Raw genomic sequence first — 18843 nt, forward strand, 5'->3', positions numbered from 1 at the left:
TTTGGGCCAGGGCGGAAATATGTGTTTAAGTATTGTTTTCAATGTAGGCAATGTGTCCAGGATATCACAAATGAAAAAGAAAATTTAAGATGCTCTTTTGATGCTGTGGCAGAAACAATTTAAGTAATAGTCAATTTAAGTAATAGTCCTTACCTGAAAAAGATTGACAATGTCCAGTATATTCTCCCTTCTTTTACACTCCTGGAATTGAAAAAAAAAAAGAACATTAAAACAAAAACTAAACATTAATGTAAATAAATAAGTCATTTTAAGGAGAGACGCTGCAGGCAAAAACACTTTTTTCATGCAACTGTCAAGTTTTTGCACTTTTTAGTGTTTCATGAAGTGTTTTTTTAGACTAGTGAAAAGAAAACACACAAAAGACACTGTTAAGTGTTATTTTTCATAGCACTTTATCTATTTGTGTCAATAGATTTCAATTACAATACATCTTTTTTAAAGGCTGTTTACTCAAAATTAGTTTTTTTTCTCCTACACTGAGCCATAAATCTCCACTTCAGTAACCCTTGCACACACCAAACTTACATTTTTATTCCTGTCTATATTCAGAAGGTTTTTACAGAGGGATTTGTTCATATATAATTTGCTTGATTTTATACAACATTTTATTCCCTTAAAAATGGTAAAAAAAAAAAAAAAGTTATGTTAAGTTATGTTCTAAGTTTTTTTCTGAATTATGGAGAGACAAAATGAGATACCCAAAACCTATGCCTCTGAAAAAACATTTGACTCTATGTCAAAAAAAAAATTGAAACAATAATTTTGAAACCAACTTCATCCAGTGTTTAGAGTTTTGTACTAGAAATGTATGCAAATTAGCGCATATTTCATTAAATAATGGATCATTTGCAAATTTAAACCTACATTTTAGAAAACTTGTAATACAAAGAAAAAAAAATTGTAGTAAGGTGATAGCTATTAGTTAATTTCTTTACCCTATTCACCTGCAGTGTCTCACCTTAAATGCTAAAATCAAAAAAAAAAAAAAGATCAGTGCAGTATACTTGGCATCCTATCTTTTAAAAACACACTATGGACACACAGAGAAGGTTTTTCTCCACACTGAGAGGTCAGTGTAACCTTCCTAAATGTTTTTTTTTTTATGCTGGTGGAAAGAGCAGTTTTTCTTTTCACTCACTTTTTTCTTCTCACTGGGAGCTCAGATTGTGTACTTTTTTATATTTTTTTTCCATACGGGGTGATGACACCCTTTCACAACTGCAGAGAGCATTCGTGAAAGAAGTGTTTATGATGCAGACACCTCTCTTATTCCTTCTCTCACAAACATTGCAGAAAGCCTTTCATCTTGTAACATCTACAACAGCGCAAATGCGTTGTCCGCAGATTAAAGAAACCAATCACGTCCTGCCCATTCAGACAGCTATTGTACCCCACAATAACAAATGTGAATGTAAATGTTTACGAGTGCTCAAAAAACATCCATCAAGCATTTAATATCAATGTTCAAACATACAAACAAGAGCCTTATGTTGTTATTAGTATCAGATAGATGTTACAAATATTATAATTAAACCTGTGAATTGTTTTGCTTTTCCTGAGCAGGTAACTGCCGAAATGAGGGAGTATAGTGGCTATAACCTGTGTGTGTGTGTGTGTGTGTGTGTGTGGACTGTAGGTGCCACCTGGGTACTAATGAGTGAGTAATTAGGCTCTGGCACATGCACAGACAGCCACACCTCGCTCCTTAGGACCCCAGCCACCATATGCTGCACCAGTTGGGAGCTCAACTCGCCAAGAACTCTAGAAGAAAGAGAAAAGTAAGTGAAAAGAAAACCGCAGCTCCTTCCTTCTTCACAGCAGCAATGTTTCTAAACATTTCGGCCTGTGCCATAAAATTGCATGACCTCCTCAGCTAGAAGCATTTAAAAAAAAATCACAGATAAACAGAGTAAATACCGCAGGAGAATGATGAAAGTAAACCCGGTAATTTACTAAGTGCCAGCTCTATTCATGCCAGTGTAGCCTGATCTCAAACACATTCAGAATGCTAACAAAAGAAGGGGTGTGTCCTTAAAAAAAAGGAAAGCTGGGCTGGGGTCGGTAGTCAAGGATTAAAGTGGTTTGATTTCGATTTACCGGTAAAGAAAACTGACCCCAGCACAGCACGGACATGGTGGAAATTGTGGTTTGAGTTGAAGACTTTAGAGAAAACATTCTTTCAGGAGCGTGTAAAATCAGCAGATGCCAGCCAAATGTTGGTGGGTCTATTTGTTTGTCAGCTTCTGAAATGTTGTCCCTCCCCACTGTGAAATGCAGTAACAAAGTCCCATACAGAAGACACTATTCACATACCCTCTGCTCTTGACAAGCGCAAGTCATTTCTGGGTCACATTCGGGCCATTTGTGGGACAGGGATAACACACACATACACAAATTTGCTTAACCATCTGCTACTGGTGCCTGTCGTTGTATAACATTACCTCAAGCAAACTCTCCAGAAAGGACAGCAAGAGAGTCTACGGCCATTTGGTGATTCTGCTACAGTGATCTGACATTTAGACAGAAAGCTAATATATAGCCTCCTCCCCCCTGCTCCAAAAAAAAAAAAAAAAAACTTTTAAATTTTACTTGTGCAAAAAAAAGTTACATTAGTACAGTATGGAAGCCTGTTTCCTCCACTGAATAAAGAATTGAAAACTGTAATTGTGACGTTTTATATCACAATCCTGACTCTTTTTTTTTTTTCTCAGAATTATGATACAAACTCATAATTCTGACTTTTTTCTCAGAATTGTGAGATATAAACTTGCAAATGCGAAGTTAAAAAGTCAGAATTGAATGATAACTCCCAAATGCAAGTTATACTGTAAAAAAACGCAAGATATAAACTCACAATTCTCTCTTTTTTTTTTTTTTAATTGTGTGATACAAATTTGCAAGTGTGACTTTTTTCTCAGAATTTCGAGTTAAAGTCCAGTTTTGAGGGGGAAAAAGTCTTATATGTTATCCGAATTTCCAGTTTCTCACAATTCTGGCTTAAAAACTCGCAATTCTGAGAAAAAAAGTCACAATTGTGAGATGTAAACTTGCAATACTGAGAAAAAAGACAGAATTGTCAGTTTATATATCGCAATTCTGATTTTATTTCTCAGAATTGTGACTTTATAGAGTTTATATCTAACAACTGAGAAAAAAGGTCAGCATTGCGAGTTTGTATCACAATTTTAAGAAAAAAAAATTGCGAGGTGTAGGCCTAAACTCGCATCTTTTTATATCTTGCAATTCTGATTTTATAACTTGCAATTGCGAGTTTACACTGCTAAAAATAAAGGTGCTTTAAAAGGTTCTTCACAGTGATGCCATAAAAGAAACATTTTTGGTTCCACAAAGAACCATTCAGTCAAAGGTTCTTTAAATAACTATCTCTTTCTTAACTTTTTATAATCTGAAGAACCTTCTTTGGCCACAAAGAACCTTTTGTGAAGCAGAAAGGTTCTTCATATGTTAAACGCTCTTTATGGATCCATTTAGACAAAAAAAGGTTCTTCTATGGCATTGTGAAGCACCTTTATTTTTAAGAGTGTAGCTGATCATTTCTAATAATTCAGAATAATGCCAGACTGAGCTCTAGTCCATTGATCAGAACCTTTATGGAAGCCTGTTTCCACCACTGAATAAAAAAATAAAAATGGTAATTGCGACTTTTTATCTCAATTCTTTTATCTCAATTTTATCATCAATTCTGACTATGAATATGTTAAAGGTTCTTAATGGAACCATTTAGACTAAAAAAAAAAAAAAAAGTTCTTCTATGGCATCCTGAAGTACCTTTATTTTTAAGAGTGTATATCAAGCAATTCTGACTTCTTTACTCAGAATTGCAAGTTTATATCTCACAACTGAGAAAAAAAGTCAGAATTGTAGTTTGTATTACACAATTCTTAGAAAGAAAAAACAAAATCAGAATTGTGAAGTGTAGGCCTAAAATCGCAATTGTGAGAAATAAGTCAGAATTGTGAGATAAAAAGTCGCAGTTACCTTTTTTATTTTTTATTCAGTGGAAGAAACGAGCTTCCATTGTAAAGGTTCTGATCAATGAACCAGAGCTCAGCCTGGCGTTATTCTGAATAATTAGAAAAAATCAGCTACACTCTTAAAAATAAAGGTGCTTCATGATACCACAGAAGAACCTTTTTTGTCTAAATGGTTCCATAAAGAACCTTTAACATCTGAAGAAACGTTCTGTTTCACAGAAAGGTTCTTTGTGGCAAGAGAAGGTTCTTCATATTATAAAAAAGGTAAGAAAGAGATGGTTCTTTAAAGAACATTTGACTGAATGCTTCTTTATGGAACCAAAAATGGTTATCCTATGGCATCGCTGTGAAGAACCGTTTAAAGCACCTTTATTTTTAAGAGTGTAGTCTTCGGCATTCACACAGTTTATACAGTGAGTCACACCGTTCACACTTTTCCAGAAGATTTAGTTCTCAAACAGAAACAGCTCCATATAACACTCATATACACACTCAAGCTCTGAGGATCAAATTACTACTTGTTCGTGGCTCATTTTTGATTCAGAGCAATTCAGTAATTTCAGTAACTGGAGACTCACTCCGATCTAAACATTGAATCAGTTGTTGAGTTGAGTTGCTGACTCAAAAAGAACTGCAATCGGATCAGAACGATTCGCTATTAAAAACAGTCCATCGTGATTTGAGAATCATTTCAATGGGTTCATCAAAAGGATTCGGCTCAAAAGACTGATTCGTTCTTGAATCATGTTTTATAACGGGTTTCAATCTCTTTACCCTGAAATAAGAAGAATTGTTTTTTATATACACAACAAGTAAAACATTAGACATTGTGCTTTGGAATATCGTAAAGTAAAAGTTTCTAAAAATGTAAATACTAATAAAATACAGATACTATAAAAATGCAAGGCCTGTAAGTAAAAATACTTGCTTTTACTAGTATATGCTGCAGAGAAAACATACAAAATAAGTGGAGCAAACAGATCTTGGGTCGGGCAGTATTGACATACTGATTTGAGGCCATTATTCTTATTATACTTAAAGGCACAGTCTTCTCAAATGAAAGTGCTATTATTTGTTCAGGGCTCCTAAGCTTTTTTTTTTTTTTTTTTTTTTTTTTTTTCTCAGGCAGCACTGATCTCTGTGTTAGCAGGTAAATCAATTTTATCGGCCACGGAAGGTCCCAAGCTCTACCGTCTGTGTCCCGGTCATTAGCTATACTGATTTGTGTAACACGTTAAAAGTTGTTAAAGATAGTCTTTATTGACATCTCTGCACATCCCTTTCACAGCATAATCTCAAAGGGAGCAGCCATTCATCTTCAGCCTGGTCCCTGTCCTCTGGCTAAAAGAGGTAGCTATATTTCTGCCAGCGTCCAGCAGGGTAAAACTGTGTCGTGTTTTTTATTCGGCTGTGTCTGATAAGGTGAGTCAAGTATAGGGCTGCAGAAAATCACTGAATTAGCACACCTTTTCTATGCCATTCATAAATGTCAGAGAACCTTGTGTTCTCTTTAATTATGTTTAATAATGATCTATGGCCTTTAGGACAGTGACTCATAATTTAATGACACAGAAACTAAAAATGATTTTTCTAAGAAGTTTATTAATTACAGAGAAAGAGATAGAGATAAAAGAGATAAGAGACTGAAAAAAATACAAAGGGGCTTTTTGAAGAAACATAACTGGTTATTTTACAGCACAATAGATGTAGTTTCTGGTATCTAAGTAAACTTAGCTTGACCAGTCAGAATTAATCAGTTTTATTAAGCAACATTCCCAAGCTCAAGGTTATTTTAGAGCAAACATTTCAAATATTTACATTGCACAAAAACCATGCATTAGTACATTTGTGTTGAGATTTTAATTTTTTTTTAATACGGCTTCTTTGGTAAGAACTTTTTGATTAATATCAAAGAAAAGGAGAAACGTATGGAAGCCCATTTACACCACTGAATAAAAAATAAAAGGTTATTGCCACTTTTTATCTCACTTTTTTTTTTTTTTACTTTTTTCTCAGAACTGCGTCATATAAACTCGCAATTCAGATTTTTTTTCTCCTAGAACTTTGAGACATAAATTGACAATTCGAGAAATAAAATCAGAATTGCAATATATAAACTTTTTTCTTGCAATTGCGACTTTGTATCTCCCAATTCTGACTTTATAACTCGCAATTGTGAGTTTATATCTCACATTTCTAACAAAAAAAAGTACGATTTTTTTTTCTTCTCATAATTGTGACATATAAACTCGCAATTGTGAGTTATAAAGTCCATTTCTGATGAGAAAAAAAAAAAGACTGATATGTTTGCTAGTTTATATCTCGGAATTCTGACTTTATAACTCGCTGTTGCAAGTTTATATCACAATATTCTGTCTTTATTTCTCAGAATTGCAAGTTAATATATTCTGACTCGCTATTGTGAGTTTATATCATGCAATTCTGAAAAAAAAAGTCAGAATTGAGACTTTGTGTCACGCAAGTTATAACGTCCAGTTCTGAAAAAACAGAGAACTTACAGAATCGCGAGTTTATATCTTACAATTCTGACTTTATGACTTGCTATAGCGAGTTTATATCTCGCAATTCTGACTTTATAGCTCGCAATTGTGTGTTTATATCACAGTTCTTAGAAAAAAAGTCAGAATTGCGACTTTGTATTGTGCAATTCTGAGAAAAAAAGAGTCAGAATTGTAAGATTAGTCGCAATGACCTAATTTTATTTTAGTTTTTATTTAGTGGCAATAAAGGGCTTCCATAGAAAAGTGTAGTAGTGTTGAAAGTAGTTTTAAACTTTAGCTTAGGTGATGCATGCTAAGTCAGAGCAATGCAGGTAACTCTCAATATTGCATAAAAACTGCTATTTCATTATTCTGATATCGGGGATACTAGGGCTAGCACATTTTTAGGGTGTGTTTTTGAAAGTTTCTGTGCATGCATGTGTCTTTAAGTCTTGACCAAAAATAAATAAATTAAATAAATTAAATAAAACAAACAAATAATAATGAAAAAATTGCCCAAGAAAAAGTTCAATAAAAAAGTAGCAGATTGTCACACTATATGGGGTAAGCCTGTCAGTAAACAGCCTATTGCAATTTCAACAAAACAATTACAATGTTTTCAAAGTATAAAATATAAAACTAATTATGACACAGCAACAATGTAAAATGTAATGCACAGACATTGTTTAGACAGTATATATTATAATAAAAACATACAACATATGTAGAACTTTTTATGAAACTTATTAATGAAAACCACTGAACATATTTCAGCCTCGCAGTTAAAATTTACTATTAAATAGCTCTGGAGTAATGAATTAGCAATCATTTTTAAAGAAAATAAATATATATCTGGACAATTTCAAGAGGTTCTTGAACTAGGTGCTTTAAACCAATATACAAAACCACTGCAAGAGAAAATAAGCCTTTGTAATTGAACTCAAAACCTTCTAGTTATTGAGATACAGCCATTCGCCAACAATTTATTCTGCCTGACGTATAGGTCGCAATATTTTCTGACTTTCGGGTGTGATAAATAATGGGTGATTGAGTGTGTGATTCTATCCTTACAATACAAAAAGATCTTTCTATGTCTCCTGTGAAAGAAACTGCTTCTTGAGTTCTTTTTATCAATCTCAATCTTTTTATCAGCCTCAATCTCAATGCAGCATAAGTGTAAAAGCAAGCCAAAGCTTTTTAGTACAGCAACAGAGACTATTCAGTAAAGCAACTGGAAAGCAACCTAACACATCTGAGTGTAAATACTCCGATTGCTTTGGAGCTCTAATTTTAGCATTGACTTCTTCATCCGCAACGTTTGTATTGACTCTTCAAAGTCTAACTCTGGCATCGGATTTTAACAGACCACCATTCCACTTATCAAGTTGACAGAAGGCACATCCCTATCATGACGAAAACATGAACTGACTCTTTTGTGGAGCGGGATATGATGGAGCTGAACAGAACCAAATGGTGGAACAGGAGGAGAGAACAGCGTAGCCCCCGGGAGATAACAGTGGCTGCCACAGTGGCTGAGATACTGATCTAAATGAAAACAAACAGAGATAAGAGGGAGATTGGAATCACACTGGCACGCTCTGGAGTCCCTGCGTGTGTTTGTGTTTGCGCACGAACCCGTGTGTAAAGCCTCCACGCCTGCCCCGTGGTAGAGACCACCCATCAGATAGATATCAGCTAGAACAATTAGAGCGACGCCTCCACTCGTCCTAGATGAAGATTCTCAGTAGCGTAGTGCGGGGTTTAATTTTGGGGCCCTTAATTTTTTATGAGGTATCAATGTGGAATCTTGAGTAGGAGATTTGTGCATGTGCTTTTTATGTCGCTCAAGGGACATCAATCCACATATCAGCGAGAACAGATGAAGAACTCAGTCTGTTGTGGCTGAAAGCGTGTCTCCGAGACACAGAGGTAATACTTCTGCTCTGAAGTCAGATGAAACAGAGATTCTGGTTTGGGGCCCAAAACCCCATTGGACATCACTCCCACAGCTTTTGCAGTTAATCTGGTTGATGCTCCCACTAAAGCTCTCATATTTTGTGATCACACACCAAGGAGCAAGAACTGATCCAGTAATCTTATTTGATATCTCTATCAAAAACTCAGATGTTACGCCACTAGGGAAATTAGGACAGTTTGGTATTTGCGTTTCGGCAGGTCAGATTGATAGCACGAGGAACGTCCATTTCTGCATTCTGTCTTTGTCCTTGAGCGCTTGCTTTGGTCTGAATGACCACAAACGCAGTTTGACAGACATCATAATCTATAGTGAGCTGGGTTTTGTCAAAGCAGGTCATCCTGAACAAAAAGTTAATTTAAACTGTTGAAGAGGCACTGATTAGCTGAACTACTGAAATGCTTTCTGAAAAGAACCGTCCGGAATCCATAATTAAATTTCCATTAGTTTAACATGTAATGGCTTCACTTTATGGTATAAATTAAGGATAAAACATTGACTGCGTCGTTATATTTGGTAAGCCTGGCTGGAAAACATATTTAGAAACATTTGTGTAATTGTTTTGGTGGCAACAACATTTGTAACACCTCCTTAACCACTCTTTCTATTAAGAGACTGCCAAGTCTTGAGTGTTAGATTGGAGTCTAATATTCATTCCACATCTTTTATGGAGACATGTATGCACTCACATAAAAAGAGTCTGATGGTCTGATTAATCCACTTCAGGAGAAACCATTATCACAAGAACAATTGGTGTGTCTATCCTTGTGGAGTGGCCATCCATCAATGTCACCGCTACTTATTATTCGCCATTGCCTCAGGAGGTCCGCATTTAGCCACTATGGGAACTCTTACAGTCATAATTCAAGTTTGCCCTGTAATTCTAGCATTCATTCATTGTTTTTTTTCCAGGGACTTATTATAATAAACCAAAACAATTTTCTACAAGTTGTTATTTCCAGATCAAAGTAGAGTGTTTTGGTAGAGTACGTCAGCGTGTGTTTTTAAAACCCTCACAGATGGATACTGATGCCTGTGTTTTAAGTGAGTTTCTGGTGATTTCGCAGTGTTTCATAATTCTGCGGTCATCAGACAGTGATTGCTGCCTACATGTGAAATGACCGTCTGTAAAATGAGTCATCGTTCACACCGAACACTGACAGTGTGGAGAACTCAGAGTTCTTCACATATTCAAGGAAGACATCAAAAAAGTGAAAAAACTTTTGAACTCTTTGCTATCAGTAAACAACATAGAGTTCTGAAGTGCTTGTTCATCAAGCCCTGTCAGTGACAACACAAATACAAACACATATAAGTGCTTACCTTGCTCCTATGACCTTTCTTCATATCCCTCCACCTTTATTTTTAATTTTAACCATTTTCGGTTAAGTAAGCCTGAGCTTAGTATCATACTCCCTCCCTCATTTGGAGGACATACAAACTAGTGAAACACAGTACATATAGGATATGCTCACTGCTGTCAGTCAGGTTTTAAAGGGCAAATTCACAAATTTGACTGCCCATCCAGTCCTGATAGTTAATGGTAAAAGACTTGGCTTGTTGTCTTCAACAGAGGCTCGAGCTCCGAGTTCAACACCCCCATTGTGTTACAACATAGAAGAATAGCAGAAATGAAGGGGAGGTGGAGGGATGCTGGGAAGGTACAATAACTGCTGCCTATATTTTATACAGGCTTTGACCCTGGACCACAAAACCAGTCTTAAGTCACACGGATATATTTGTAGCAATAGCTACAATTGCTTATTGATTTTTCTTTTATGCAAAAAATCATTAGGATATTAAGTAAAGACCATGCTTCATGAAGATATTATAATTTTCTACTGTAAATATATAAAAACGTAATTTTTGATTAGTAATATGCATTGCTAAGAGCTTCATCTGGGAAACTTTAAAGGCAATTTTCTCTATTTCTTTTTTTTTTTTTTTTTTTTTTGCACTCTCAGATTTCAGATTTTCAAATAGTTACATCTCGGCCAAATATTGTCCTATCCTAATAAACCACACATCAATGGGAAGCTTATTTATTCAGCTTTCAGTTGTCAAGAAATTCTTATGACTGGTTTTATGGTCCAAGGTCACATATAGGCTTGCAATGATTATTTACAGAACTGAAAGATTAGGCTTCTCCCAAACCTATGTTTGGAACATTATATAAAGACACTTTCATTCAGAGTTTTTAAATGACAGTAAATTACTGTATTCAATAACCAAATGTGCCTCTTTAGTGGGACTTTGTGCAAGTTACATCATTAGACCAGTAGATAGCGACAAGTAATTGAGTTTTTGCTGCATCGGAATATGCTTACTTTGTTACTATATAGTATGTGAAAAGCGGTACATTAATAGATTAGTAATTCTTAATTCAGAGTATACAGTAGATGAAAAGTATCTGTAAAAAGTACCATCCATCTAATAAAATGCATAACATATTAAAGTGTCTTTCCATGTCTTCTACAAAATAAAACCAGAACCATAGAACATAGAACCAAAAAGATGAGTCTTTGAATCACTCACTTAACCAATTCATTCAACAACACTGATGAATTCAGAAACTAAACTAAAGTGACTGCCTATGCGTGAGTCATTTAATAATTCACTCAACCAAACTAACTGGTTCAGAAATGCAACACCACTGCCGTATTGCTCAGATATAAGCAACAGCTGAATCTGCTTTGAATGAACTTATTTCTGTTAGTGGAGCAAAATACACTAACCATATTTGTATAAAAAGAACTTCTTGTTTACTAAACTGTTACATAAAATCTGTACCACTCTCACAGTCCTGCTGTTGGTCTGAAAATCAGCAAAGCTGTAATTCTCTTATGATTCTGAAAAACAAAACTCTTGTGATTTTGCTTAATTGTCGCTGTCACTATGGTTACAGGCGTTGTTCATGAAAAATGACATTTCAGCAGCTGATGTTTGAGAAATCACAAATTGGACAAATCCAGTACGTTAATTCTGTATAAAATGTATATACTCTCTATGGTTTTCACCAACTTGACATGGTGAACTCAATCTGCGACAGTATTTTTAGTCTTTTCAATGGCATTCACAGACTTTGAGTGGCTGTGATTACATTATGAGGTGTTATAATAAAGTAGCACTCCTTTTTGTTAGTGATGGGCATGCATTGTTGTTTGAAACATGGCCTCTCTAAAAACCCACAAGCCTTGACACTCCTACAGCTCGGTATTGTCACACACTGTTTTCTAGTCCATGTTTTTATTCTTCTACTGAGGTCAACACAACAGGCTACATGTTCATAATCAGCATTCATATCCTTCATGAATATGAGTTTGTTCAAAAATTAAGTTGTGGCTATGGAAAGGAAAACGTTTTTGTGGCTGCAATTTCACATGAACTCATTATGTTCAAGGTGAATCAACAAAGCTTGGCATTCCAGTGCTGTTCCCTGTTAATCTTTAATAAGCTGAACGCTGTATCAGTCCTGACAAGTTGATGGTGGATATCCAAGCACACGTTCTTATTATATCAGTGTACATACTGTATGTATTCCCTAAAGAATGATTTGATATATTTATATTTATTCTAATATTGTTTCCAGGTACAAGGAGCATAAAAATTCATAATGACAAGCAACTCAGAAAGAAGTGATATATAAAGGTTCTTCAAGTGATGCCAAAGAAGAACCATTTTTTTTCCCACAAAGAACCATTCAGTCAAAGGTTCTTTAAAGAACCATTTCTTGCTTACCTTTTTTATAATCTGAAGAACCTTATTTGTCACAAAGAACCTTTTGTGAAACAGAAAGGTTCTTCAGATGTTAAATGTTCTTTATGGAACCATTTAGACAAAAAGGTTCTTCTATCGCATTGTGAAGCACCTTTATTTTTAAGAGTGTAGGGATGTATGTATATTTTTTTTAGCATAGCCAACTATAATCATAGACTACCCACCCAGCTCCCTTTTATTACAACAGCTGTACTATTATTACTAACAGCGCACCTCAGACGTAAGAAACTTGTTGTTCATGGAGTGATGCTTCATTTGAAGGACCATCCATAGATCATAGTTCATAACAATCTATCAAACACTAACTGCACCACAGTCGCAAAGAATAAAGATGTTGACATTAGTTCTCAGCGGATGAAGCAGAGACTAAACAGAGGCTGTTTTTAGAGTCATTTATCAGATGAATAAACATTCGCACTTTTGATGTATAACCTTGTGCCACCCTGTAATGGAAAAGTGATCATCAAGCAGAAAGTTCGTGAGCGAGCACTACTTCGACTTTAAGCATTTCTTTTTCTTTTTCTGTTTTCTCAGCCCCTCAATCCGTTCTCCCTCCCCTCTTTTCTTTGAGAGGTTTCCTGCCAGAGCTGTGCAGGGGTTGAAGTGGATGATGAAGAGGCTGAGCAGGGGGCCTGGCAGCGCTGCATCCCACACAGACGCCTCTCTTGTGGGCATGCCGAGAGAGACATGGCCCCCCGGATGGAAGGTTGCTGGCAGTCTGGAACCGGAACTGCAGAGGGAAAAGGCTCATTCATTAATCTACCACCTTCTATGTACCTGTCTGTTTTCTCCCCTCATCTATTTTCCACCTTTTTCTTTACTCTAAATGTGTTTCTTAAAGGGATGGTTGATCCAAAAATGAAAAATTCACCTTCATGTTGCTCCAAACCTGTATGACTTAATTTCTTACACAAAATAAGAAATTTTTACAAATGTACTGGTATTTTTTTTTTTTTGTCATGCAAGTTTTAATGAATGTGACTGGAGCCAACATGAGTTAAAATGCTATATCACTAGCCATAAAACAGCTTTGTGTGAGGAACAGAACATTTTAGTGATGTTCTCTGAAAAATTTTACATCCGCTCTAGCTCTTCTTGGCATCTTGATAGGAGTTCATGAGAGAGTAGCAGCGCTACCCGATTTGTGAACAAATTGTTCTTCTGAGTTGGTTATTTTTGGTTGATCTGCTTCACTAAACAGGTCTGAATGATTCATTCAGAATGCGGACTGGTCCAGTTCAGAAATTCAACTCAATGCCTCAAAGATCTAAAATTGCATTGAAAAAAAAAAAGAAAAGAAAAAAGAGATGAATGGTTTTGGAATTACATGAGGGCAAGTAAATGACTACAGTATTTCATTTATGGGTGAACTATCCCTTTTAGTCAATTTTTAAGGCTTTTTCTATAAAGTCACGCATCATTTTATTTCGAAGTCATTCTTAGCTAATAAATCTCTCCTTCTCTGGCTTTCTCACCTCCTTGCTCTACCACCAACACCATTCACTCTTTCTCTATGTGGGGGTGCGCTGACAGATCCTAGGCTGAACGGAAACGAGCGTGTCCATCCATCCTCGCCTTTCTTGCACCCTCCCTCATCTTGTGTCTCTCTCTCCTCTCTGTTTTTTCTTTTTTCTTTCAGGTGTGCTGGGCTCTTTGGCATTTGCTCTTTCTTATCGCGGGAGGCAGGCAGGAGTTGTGGGCAAACAACACGCATCATTACCTGTGTGAGTAAAGTGGTCGGGTCCTGGCACCTTCAAGTGTTGCAGAATAACTAATGCTTTTTGGAACCTTCTACCCGGCTCTGAACCAGCCCAGAGGTAATCTGGAGGTTCACCCATCGCAGATACCTCAGATAACTGGGCATTTATTTGCACTTGTGACTCCAAAAACATACAGCCTCGGGTTATGTCTACAGAGCAGACTTGAGAGCCCCAGTAGCTCACCTATGCATTAATGTCAAGGATGACTCTATATTTTTTACTCATTATTTACTCACACAATGTCATTCCAAACCCAAATTCTGTTGTTATTTGTGCCAAAAAAGAAGTATATATACTACATATTGTACATAAGCTATACATTAAAGCAGATTTTTGTTTTGTGTTTTATTGTGCTTGATAGTGTGTTAATATAGTCTTCTGTAAGGATAGGCTAGCCAAAGGATGGCAGGAAAAACTATGCTGCATTAATTGCTTTAAACTGATAAAAATAATCACACAATTAACACCTTGTATATTTGTGAGTCACGTGATATTTTGAGTCACATGATGTTTTAAATCACATGATGTTTTTGTAAGCACATGGCATTGAAAAAAGGCAAGATGGCCATGAGGATATTTTGTACAACTCTCTTTTTTCGTACAATTTGTTTAGCAGAAGGTACAATGGGAAATTATGATTTGCTAACAAAAGATGTCTACCTTGGGATATACAGAAGTTTAGAAGTTTGCTGGATGGTTACAGAGAAAACTGCTGATGGTCCAAACAAGATGGGAGAGCAGATGATTTGTCTGACTGACTGACTGGACAAGACAAACAGGTGTTGCTGTTTTTTGGGTTTGTCAGCTGGATTTTCATGAGCCAGTGTTAATTAGAATGAACTGATTTGTGTAATCCTTGTTTAAATGCACTTGATGATTCTTAAAGGCTGAATTGCATGTGGACTGATTTGTAAACTGATATTTTGAACAGTGAACCATTTCAAGAATTGTTTGTTTGAATTGCACAAAAAAATAATTCTGAACTGTTAGTTTACAACCTGCATAATTTAAGTTAACTTTTGGCACCTAAGTCAACACCACATTCAATGAGAGTACACCTTGCTCATGGACGGACACACATACCAGAAAGTAGTCCATCAGGAGTGTGTGTTACGCTTTATGTAACGTGTGGTTTGGGATTTGGTTTTGTTTTGGGTTTTTATGTTCTTGTTCATGTCTTTTATTTTTAAATTAGCCATGGTCCTTGTTTAAGGTGTGTTCGACTTGAACTGCGGCTACAGACGGCACAGATGAAGTTAATAAAATGCAACATTTGTCAAATACATAGACGTTTCAGAAACGTATTCATGAGCAACAGAAGCACTTTTTATATACTGCTAAATACAGCGCCATCTGTTCAAGAATAAAGTTCAACATAATCATATACTATTTAAATACTAATAAAGTTGGTTATACATATGCTTTCATCCATGTATTATGATAAACGTGACTTAATATAACATTGCGACTACAGTACAAGCTTTTGATGTTCTAAAAACACAGTTTTGTGGCCATTATTGGAATAAAAAAAGGTTAGATTAAACCCGAAACACACGTGATCATTGTCATGCCGTGAATTTGGCCAATAGTGAAACAGCTGTGTCGTCATCAAAGCTCCTGCAGTCGCGCTGAATAAACTGCAGCGGCTGAGTTAGCCGGCTGGTCTCGAATCGCTATCACGATACTTTGATGCCACTCGTGACAGTCACCTGTCGTCGGCGCCGTCTCAAGTCGGACAAAATGTCTAACCGGCATGCACTGCTTCAAGTCAGAATTTGATAAATATGCGCAGTGCTGCCTTAAGTCGAACACACCTTTAGCCTTGCTTCCCTTTCCCTCATGTATTCCTGTCATTGGTTCCTTAGTTCTGTGTCAGGTTTTCATTGGTTGCTATGGTCTTGTTCCTTGTTTTCCATTGGTTGGTTCTTGTCATATGTCCATCTTTGTTTAGTATATGTAGCCCTCATGATCTATTGTTGCTTGTCGTGTATTAACGTTGTACCTGCAGTCGGTTAGTTGTGTTTTTGTCAAGTCCATTTCAAGTCAAGTTCATGCCAGGTCTGTTTACGCCAAGTCAAGTCTGTTTATATCAAGTCTGTTTCATGTCAAGTCTGTATCAAGTCAAGTCAAGTCTGTTTGGATTATGTTTGTATCCTCACCGTTTCAACAAAACTCATCATCACATCTCGCCTTCAGCGGAATATTGTTACACTTTACTTTAAGGTATTTATATAAACGAATTATGAATTTGAATACATTTCATGATCAAATGTGATAAGCATAATAGAACGAGTTATAATATATACTTACCTCAAGAATCGCGAAGAATCAATGAAGCATTGGTGTCTAAGTGTCATTATTTGGAATTGCATTTAAACATGTTTTTATCACTTCCCACTTTCTTCTCAAAGGGGTCATCGGATGCCCATTTTCCACAAGCTGATATGATCCTTTAGGGTCTTGAAGAAAAGTCTGTAACATACTTTGGTTAAAATTTCTCAGTGGTAGTGTAAAACAAGTCCCTTTTTACCTTGTCAAAATCAGCCCTTTTCAGAGCAAGCCGTTTTGTTGCATTTCTGTTTAAAGGCTAATGAGCTCTGCTCAACCTGCCCCTCTCTGCTGTAGGATGACAAGCAGACTGTAAACTTTAGCCGCATTTGGCTGCGAAACTTGCTAACTAGCACATTATTAGAAAAGACGATTTGCTAAGATTCATAAATATACCCTTATACTCACTTCTTCTGTAGGTGAAGGATCAAAGAACATAGACACTTTAATGTAGATTGCCGGGCGCATTTCCTTCAAAAATGAAAGTAACGTTAATCACCTGTGTCTTTAGCGGCGTAGATGTCAGGAGTAAATAACAACTGCTATGTTCATCTCAATCGCTCAATCTGAGACATTCCTGTATTCCCCTAAACTGGAGTTAACAAAATGGCGGACAGCTCACTTAGAGCGAGTTTAAGGTAAGACGGCTGTGCCAATCAACTATCATGGGAGCAGTCTTGGTCTGTATTAAATCATACAGCCAGGAAGCTAAGAATTGCTTGAATTGAAAAAGGGGATATTTTTTATAAAGATTAAAAAAAAAAACACTGGGTGGATTTTTATAATTATAGCCTGCCAGCAAACATTTATGTTCAAACAACATGTAAAATTGAGTTTTGCATCCGATGACCCCTTTAAGATCTATTTTCTCTTTAAACTATATAGAATCTGAAGTTTCATAACTTCAAAACTGTATTTTGCAGTATTAGTGTGTAACAGGAGAAATCTGTAGTTTAGAGCCACTAGCACAGATGCATTTATCATTCAAGGTGAAATGCATTTACTTTCAAATGCCAGTAACTCAATCACTCAGAAAATAGACACAGGACCACAATCTCACGCAGTGTTCACACGCAGACAAGCTGCTAATTACAGAGCTAACGACACAACACACAGAGCTCCTTGCAGGTGTGGTTTCTAGTTTACCTTTTCCCCACACAGATACACCTAGAGGAACAAACACTTTTGTGCAAAGATCGCACTTTCAAAGCTTTGAAGATTTAATGGATGTCTCAGTTGCATTCTTATTATTTCTACTTTCAATAGTTGATGTATTGTAAATATGAACACAGTTGAGATGCTTCAAAGATCTGAAACTCAAGAAAGATTTTTTTTTTTTCCTTAAGAGGAACATCTGAGAAGCAGGAGACTTCGGTAAAAGTCTCTGATCTTTATAACTGCATAGCTGACATTTCTGCAGGTCAGGGGGTTTAGAAGTTTCCTGAACGCAAGGCCCCTTGCGTCTTTGAGCAAATTGTGGTACTTGGATGTTTGCTGCAGATTATATTTACAGTTTATTCTGATTCGAGGAGGATCTCAGCATCTCTGCAAATGGGCGGTCGTGCCAAAAGGAGGATTAAGGAGTAGCTGAGAGTGAAGTTGAGCAGAAAGAGTTGCGGTCGCCTGATGAGTTTTAATTGCCTGCCATTTTTTTTTTATCTCTAACCTTTCATAGCTCTAATTAGTCAACAGGTTCAATCTCATCCTTGCTGTAATCACCCTTAAAGCCTGTCTCTGCCCACTCTTTTAACTCTGTGATGTAACAGGCAGCAAGTTAGAAAGCAGACTAGGGGCAACATGTGATATGTGTTGCTGTGTGTGGGTAAATTTGGCCAAATTTAGATTGATCCAATATAACTCAACCAAGAGTTTTAAAAGTTTTGTGCAGTTTTAAAGAGGTTCACATCCAGAATGTAATATGTAAGGTTGAGCTAGTGCAAGACAAGCATTTGTGGTTAAAAAGTATATACGTTTTTTTTTTTTTTTTTTCTTAGAAAATGACAGATCATTTCACTAGATAAGACGTTTATCCCTTGGCTGGGATCATCTAGAGCTCTCTGAAGCTGCATTGAAACTGCATCTTGAACCTCCAATCCACTGATCCCCATTTTAGTCTACTACGTGGAAAAACATTCTGAAATGTTTTTCTCAAAAACCTTAATTTCTTTTTGACTTAAGACAGAAAGACAGGAAAATCTTGAATGACATGGGCTAATAAATTATCAGGAAATGTTTATTCTGGAAGTAAAATTCTCCTTTAAAACACACACACACACACACACACACACACACACACACATATATATATATATATATATATATATATATATATATATATATATATATATATATATATGTGTGTGTGTGTGTGTGTGTGTGTGAATAGAGAGGGATTTATATTTTATTTTTAAAAAATCTATTTGTAAAGGTGAAATGTAAATTTAGAGCCACATGTATATTAACTATGCAAACTGATTATACGCTTG

Source organism: Garra rufa, chromosome 16 (genome assembly GCF_049309525.1).
Source record: "Garra rufa chromosome 16, GarRuf1.0, whole genome shotgun sequence".
Classification (NCBI taxonomy): domain Eukaryota; kingdom Metazoa; phylum Chordata; class Actinopteri; order Cypriniformes; family Cyprinidae; genus Garra; species Garra rufa.